The sequence below is a fragment of the Lissotriton vulgaris genome, chromosome 7, assembly GCF_964263255.1.
Source record: "Lissotriton vulgaris chromosome 7, aLisVul1.2, whole genome shotgun sequence".
Lineage (NCBI taxonomy): Eukaryota > Metazoa > Chordata > Amphibia > Caudata > Salamandridae > Lissotriton > Lissotriton vulgaris.
Window position 1 is genome coordinate 289,230,909 of NC_141695.1, and position 7,500 is coordinate 289,238,408.

At 45.0% G+C, this 7,500-nt stretch overlaps 1 protein-coding gene across 1 annotated transcript in view; it reads left to right on the plus strand.

Annotated features, from left to right (window-relative positions):
- Positions 1-7,500, plus strand: part of LOC147701406 (dual specificity tyrosine-phosphorylation-regulated kinase 1B-like) — a 493,059-nt gene that overhangs the window by 209,296 nt on the left and 276,263 nt on the right. The window lies entirely within an intron of this gene.

Here is a 7,500-nt window from a genome sequence, read left to right on the forward strand (position 1 = left end):
GTACAGCTCTACTGGCAGCCATTCAGGGCTCCAGGGAAGCACTTGAGGGACAAATAGCAGGTGTATTTAGCGAATCCAATATCAATCAGTAGTCTGTCGGCTTTAGCACCGGGTGTCACAAATGTAGTTTTAGAAATTCCCTGAAAAAACAGAGTTGAGGATGCTGAAGGTCGCTCATGCCGAAACATTGTAAGTAAGACTCCAGGGATTTTCAGGTAGACGATCAGTGTGCATAGTCTTCTTGAGGAATGGGTGCAGGACACTCTGCCCCCTAGTGGCTTCTCAGATTTATTTTTTGGTGGTGAAGAGGGCCGGGCATTATCCTACTTGCCACCACCGGGAGCCCCGCCCAGTCTCTTAGTACCAGGATTTTGGAACTATTGTAATGATGACTTTATCCTGAGTGCCGCCAGGGAACATTGCCATATACCTGGAGTACACTCATATGGTTCAGGAGAGGCACAAGCCCTTCCTTGCTGTGAAAAAGAAGCTCCGGGAGATGAACCTCAAGTATATGCTGTTATATCTTGCGAAACTCCAAATTCTCGCTGCTGGGTGGGAAAATCAGCGGGAGGTGTAGTCCTGGTTGGATTGATCTCTGGATCTCAGCATGACTGCGGAGTAATGTGGACTCCCACCAATCTAGTGTTAGGAGGGTGTAGAATGTATGCCCTCTGAGTGGAGATAGCTGCTGGTGGAAGCCCAGGGAAAGGGGGGGTGACCTCAATCGTATTGTGGTCAGAGAGGATGGCACCATAGACTATGCTAAAGATCAATCCTTGGTACCCGAAACTCTGATTACTGCGACCACCCCTGAAGGTGGTGCCCTTGTATCTCTTTAACCCACCACTGACGTTGTGCCTTAAACTTAGATATCCTGATTTGGGGAGCTTGGCCACTCCGTACTGTACATTAACCTTGTTGATACCGCACCTCAAACTTGATCACTTTACTCCACCATCTGTGGGTATGACTGCTCTCTTTCACCTAGTTCTTTTAGGGTGTGCAATGAGTTACAGGATGGAGATATGCCAGAACCTAGTCATGGGTTAGGGTATGACAGATATTGGGTTGGAACCTTCTAATGAATTCCCATCTGTGCCTCGTGTTTTGGGTGGGGGGGCGGGCACACTATCATTGAGTGGGCCGGATGGGATCCTACACCTCTGATTTATTTACATTGTTGGGAGTCTTCCTGGGGTAGGGCATCTATCACCCACCTTTTTATCTCTCATTCTTTTTTCTTTCCCTTAGCGGTGACAGTTGTTTGTGTCTTTTGTGGGATTAGGAACTCCGGAAACCCGACGACGTTGGGAGCGCAGTAATAGAGCTCAGAAGATTATTTAACGTTGATCCAGTACCGTCGTGTAATTACAGAAGAACCCGTTAGAAGAGTCGAGGAGGCTTACTCGTCCGGTGGGGTGGCAGCCCATTTGGAAGGATATCTATTTTAAGCCCTTATGAGTGAAAGCACTAGCATCTAAAAGTGGACTTTGTTCCTTTGGCGACTCTAAATTGGAAGTTGGGTTCTAGTATGTTTGCCCTCGTAGTCCTGATGAGGGGTGGATTAAACAGAGGCTGAAACGCGTCGACACACTCTTTGGAAGACACCTAAACAAAAAAATTGTGGAACACTGTATAAAATCTATTTAAGAGAGTGCTATCTTTGAGAGAGGTCAAAAATGGTTAAACCTCACACACTCCTTTTGGTTTAGGTTTTGCTTTGTTTTGGTGATCTAAAGTGAAGGAATGTTATGTTTTAAAAAAATGATAGTGACATCCTTGTTAAAAGAAGTGGGGCATTAGAACCGAGAGTTTGGTAAAAAAAAAAGTGTATATATGTAAAATAAATGTATATGTATTTTGTCTGTATATATGAAGTTTGTACAGTTTTGTTTAATGTAAGATACCAATAATCAAGGTTTAATGTGGTCTAATTAAAACAATAAGTTGAATTACACATTTGATTGTTGTGTGCAGTTGGCTATCTGCTTGGAGATACTCTTTGTTAAAAATGATTGCAATTAATTTGTTTTGCGAATGATTAACTTAAGATTAGACAATTGATGGTATCCAGTCTTATAACTAGACAGACATAATAGTGGTCCGTAGGCTTTACCTTATTATTCTTTTTTTTTTTTGTGGGATTAGGGGCATAATACAATCTATCCTGGCACTTTAATCTGATTGAATTTTTATTCAAAGGTTCCGTTGTACCAGTCTGAGTTAGGGGTTGGGGAGAGGTTCGTAATTGTCAATGTTGACTTTCTTTTTTATGCAGTCAGGTTGCAGGGGCGTTTTGATTCAGACTTACATTAGCCATGGTTTGTCCTTGCCTCCAAGTGGAATGTGAAAGGTGTGGGTACCTACACAAAAAGATATAGTGTTGTTGGTAAATTAGGTAGGTATTGAAATGGGCACCTTTACTTTGCTAATTACTCCAAATATGCCATGACTGTCCTTATATTGATAGCACCAGCTGTTCCTTTCGATCTAACATGCATGGAGGCCTGCGTTGAGCGTTTCCTACTGCTACAAGGGAGACTTGATGGGGTAGACATTGCCTTTGTAAGTACTTATGCTCCCAGCACAGGTGAAGGACAATTTTTTCCCAAGATTCCCGATGTACCCTCATCGGCCATAGAGAGATCAGTGGTTTAGGCTGGTGTTTTAAAATGTGTTGTGGATAGTGGTCTGGATATATACCCTCCTCGACTGACCACTAAACACCCGACGACACTCTCCCTAAAGAAGGCAGTCTCTAATCTGGGGCTCTGCTACTTGATTAGGGCCACTCACTTCGATGTCAACAAGTTCACATGCTATTCCCCTACACACATCACATACAATTGATAGAACGGTGTACTAGTCTCAGACTTCATTTTGGAGGGGGGGGGGGTAGGATACGCTTGGTGGCCCATTTGTCTAGGTACCCTTCCAATCGTTCCAGTGATCAGTTTCTACGGGGGAGTGCACCCAACTCTTTTCTGGGTTGCAGACTTGCCCCTGAGATCCTCCAGTATGCAGGAGGGAGGGACGCTGTTGCAGAAGCTCTCTTGGACTATTTCGAGATGAACTGGGACTTCACCCTACATCGAGCCACCGAATGGGAGGCGATGAAGTCAGTGGTCAGGGAGTGTTGGGTGGGGCTTTCTTTTAGGGTAAGGCAAACACTTCAGTTCGAGCTGTTGCGGGGTTGGAGGGGACCAGGGGGTTGGAGGACTGAATTGGCACATGTAGAACAGCTGCCACTGGTTGGTACCTCCAGGCTCCAGTACAAACTGGCTGCTCAGTGACATGTCAAGGAAGTGATGGATAGTCTGGATAACTATACCCTTGAATCATATCTCCAGCTCCTCTACAGTGAGGGTGACACTTTAGGGCATCTGTTGGCCTGGCTTCTTCGAAGGGAGACTCTTCGTTCATCTGATCTTCCCCCTCAAGGACTCTATAGGAAGGGTTGCGCTCACACAATGGGACATTGTTGAATCCTTCATTTTCCAACTGGAGGGAGTCTACCTTAGTCCATGTCTGTCCACCACAATGTGCGTCATCGCTTTCCGGAACCTTGTACCCTTCCCCAGATTGGACGACGGGCGGTCATGGAATTATATGCAGATCTCACTTTAGAGGCGATCCGAGTTGCACTCCGGCAGCTCCCCTGCGGCAAGGCGCCTAGTGGCGATGACCTCCATGCAAAGTTTTACCAGGCTTTTTCCCCTTTCCATACCCAGCGCCTACTGGCAGTGTACCTGGGAGCCTATCGCTCTGATGTCCTGTCAGAATCTCATCGGAAGTGCTACATCTCCATTACATTCAAACTAGAGTCTGACAAGTCTGATCCCTCCTCCTGTTGTCTTTGTTCATGATTAGGATGAGCTGTAAAATTATATCAAACCTTTCCCTCTCAGCCTGTGTCCGGTCATTCAGCATTTGGCCCACTTGTCATGGGTTCTGTAGATATCGCTAAATCCTTCGGCACGGTGGAATGGCCATACCTTATGCAGGTGCTAAGCGCCATGGGGATTGGCCCTCTATTTTGCTCCTAGGTGCATTTATTATGTATGCGGCCTATCACCAGGGTGTGAGTGGGGAAATTATGTTCGGAGAGCTGGCTCATCTGCGGGGGAATGCGGCAGGGTTGCTCTGAAACTAATGGTCATCTGGATTAGCCAAGATATGGCGCCCTGGAGGAACATTTTGAGGGGGCACCAAACACCTTGTGTCCCTGTATGTGGACATCACTCTTTTACGTGTCTACGCCAAGATGCCTTCTTACCTGGTTGTTGCATATTTTAGGCTGATTTCCCGGGAGATTTCGTGCCTTCGAATCAATTATAATTACGGTCTTAAAACCCTACTCTTTTCTGCCACTTAATGTTCAATGGAAGACAGACGGATTTTGTTACTTGGGTGTGGTGGTGCAAATTCCTCAAACATTTACAATATCCTCAGAATCATCGTAGTCATCCATTCCATTTTGGATTACTTTCACTGTCCCTCATGGGACATTGAGCTATATTAAAAATTGCCCTTCTCCTGCATTGTCTAAGTTGATATTGAAGAAGTTCCCTTTACCAGGGAGTTTACTCTTGTATCTACCAGCGTTTGGAGCGCTCTCATGTTTAGTGGATATGACCCCTTGGTGGTTTGAGAAACTCCATGAGATCTATGCTCTAATGAAGTTTTGATATCCTTTGAAGCAGCTCGAGATCCTTTTAATATGGGAATGTAACACTTCCTTTAACATGTCAGCTTCTCTGCTGTTACTAGAGGCATCTGGACCTCTATCCTGACAACCCCGCCCACTTCACACACCTTCCAGGCCCTACTGGAGATGGGGAAGAGGACGACACCTGTTCATGTACTTATACAAGTCCATGTCAGCGGATAGAAGACATTTTCCACACCCCACTAGAGTGGCCTGGGATGGGGAATTTGGGTTACAACTTGATGACCAGCAGTGGTCATGTATGTGTGGTCTGGTACAGTATTTCTGGCAACACCAGATACAAACATATGCACTGTCACTTTTTACATCGGACATACAGAACACCATTATTGCTACACAGAATAGATCCTTCAAGGCCGCAGCGATACCTCCTCCATTGCCGCCATCTGACAGTATCCTTTCTATACCCCACATAACATTGCCTGATGGTACATGCCTTTTGGACGCGGGTGGTCCAGAGGCCGGCGGCAGTGGTAGCGTTCTTCTGTTCAGCTGACCCAAATTACATTTTGTTTGGATGACATTCGCCTAAAAAAGGCTCTCAAGTTCTTAAGTTTACTCCTCGCCCTCGCCAAACAGCGCTTTGCATTCACCTGGATGGGCACTGCGAGCCCAGACTTGAGGCGCTGGGAGTATGATGTGGCCAATTGGGCGGTAGCAGTGAAATTGAGAGTGCAAAAATGCAGAACTGATGACCAACTGGGTGAGGACCTTGATGTTTGGGGCCGACTGTTAACTGCCTTACTAGACCCCTCTGGCTGATGCCGGACCTCAAAAGATGAGACTGGTAACTCCTCTGTCAACCTCTGATTAAACAGACTTTCTCATACAACTCCCACACTTTCTATTGAATACTCATTGGCGTATGGGACTAGCTATTACTTGCTGGGTATTGCGTACTTGCAAATTGTATTGTGGCCATGGAACGGGACCGCTCTGTGACTAGGTTTTGAATGACATATGTGTTGATGACTCATTGTCTTTTCCTCCATTAATGTTGCCAGTAACCACTAAATGTTAAAAAAAAAAAGGTTGGGAATTCTTAAGAATAGGATTAAAAACGCCTAATGCGTGTGCGATAAGGCTGCTAGACTGGAAGGCAGCACCTGTTGGATAGTACTTTTTGAAACACCAGTAGTGAACGTCAGTATCCCTGTAACTGCACTGGAACCTATATGACAGCCCTCATACCAAATGTCATAAAAGAAGGTATATCTTTATAAAGAAACAGTGGGTTTCGAGTGTTGGATAGATTTGCAGAAGATTGTCCACACCTTTTTTGGATTGTTTTAAGTCCATGTAGGTTTCACTTCATATTGCTTGCTGCAACCATATGTTGAGTATTGTCTTTTTTACATCTTGATCTTTTGCAGTGGAAAGTGGCCAGTGGTAGGTTCTACTTCTGTAATGTCTTGCGGCTTAAAGTCTCAGACTGCCATCTTTATTTATTCTTGAAATTTTGAGAGTACTCAGTTAGGTTTGTGGTTTTATACGTTGTGCTCCTCTTGCATGGACAACAATCTGCTTAAAAAGTCAACATGAATCAGTGGCAGTCAGAGCCGCTACTGCTTTATAACCAGTCATGGTTTTGGGTTGCTAGTATCTTAATTAATCTTTTTAGATTTGATGTCCAAACTAGGCGTAAATAAAGAAGCATTGTGATTAACAATAGAGTCCCAGCTGAGGCGATTTAGAAAACGCACCTTAGTGTATCTTAATTTAATGTTCTCTTTTCCTTATGTATGTTAAAGTACTTTTTTATGAAGTAAAGTACTGTCTGGACATTGATTGCACTAGTTAGTATTGTTGTGTAAACTGCATTCTAGGGTCTCACCTCCTTCAGTAAGCCTTGGACTGCTCGGTCTCGCTACCCTGAAAGGGTGAAGTTCGGAAGGGAAGTACTTGGTCATAGAGTTAAGTTTCCAGTAGTACTGTGGCCCCAGGACACCAGTGCTGAATAACTGCCATGGCTTCAAGTGGAGCCGGGAAACCAGTCACACCTCAAATGACATAATTTATCTTGGCACTGATGACTTTATCCAATGATCCCAATATTCTGGTCACTTTGTTAGCATATTCACTTGGAACAGCAACTTTAAACGTACGTACTCCTTCCCCAGTGTGTGACTACTATTGGCCATCTCTGGGGAAGGTATAAAAGGACCCTCTGATGCTTGAACCAGAGAAATGTATTTTTTTTAATTTTTATTTTGTACTCGGGCTGCTCGGGAAGAGCTTCCTGAGTAGCCTGAGGTGTTTAAAAACAAAAAAAAACACGCTGATGTCATCACCTAGAAAGTGAAAGTAAAACGAGTCAATGGACTTTTTAACTTTCACTGCATCAGTACTGGGTGGAGGGGGGAGCCATAGCTCCGCTCCCAAGCTCTGATTGAGGTGGGAGAGGTACCATTTGAAAGGGGAGAATCTCTCTTAAACCAAAAGGGACAAACCAATCTTTTTGCCCACCCTCCTCCCCAGGGCAGATAGGGTGTTAGACACTAGGGAATTCAATATGGTGCCAAAACAAACAAATGGAGTAGGTGGGCTACCCTCGCAACAAAACATACCCCCAGAGGGGGCAGTTGTGTCTTTCTGCCGTTCAGGGGGCAGATAGAAAGTTTGTCCCAATTGAGGGGGGTGTCTCAAATCTGCCTCCCGGGAGGATGAGTGTAGAAAAGCCATAGACACCTGGTATTTTGCATTTGAGGCAAAAGAAAGGGGTGTGGGCGTTGTACTCTGGAATTGGCCACACCCCAAAAGGTAGAAAC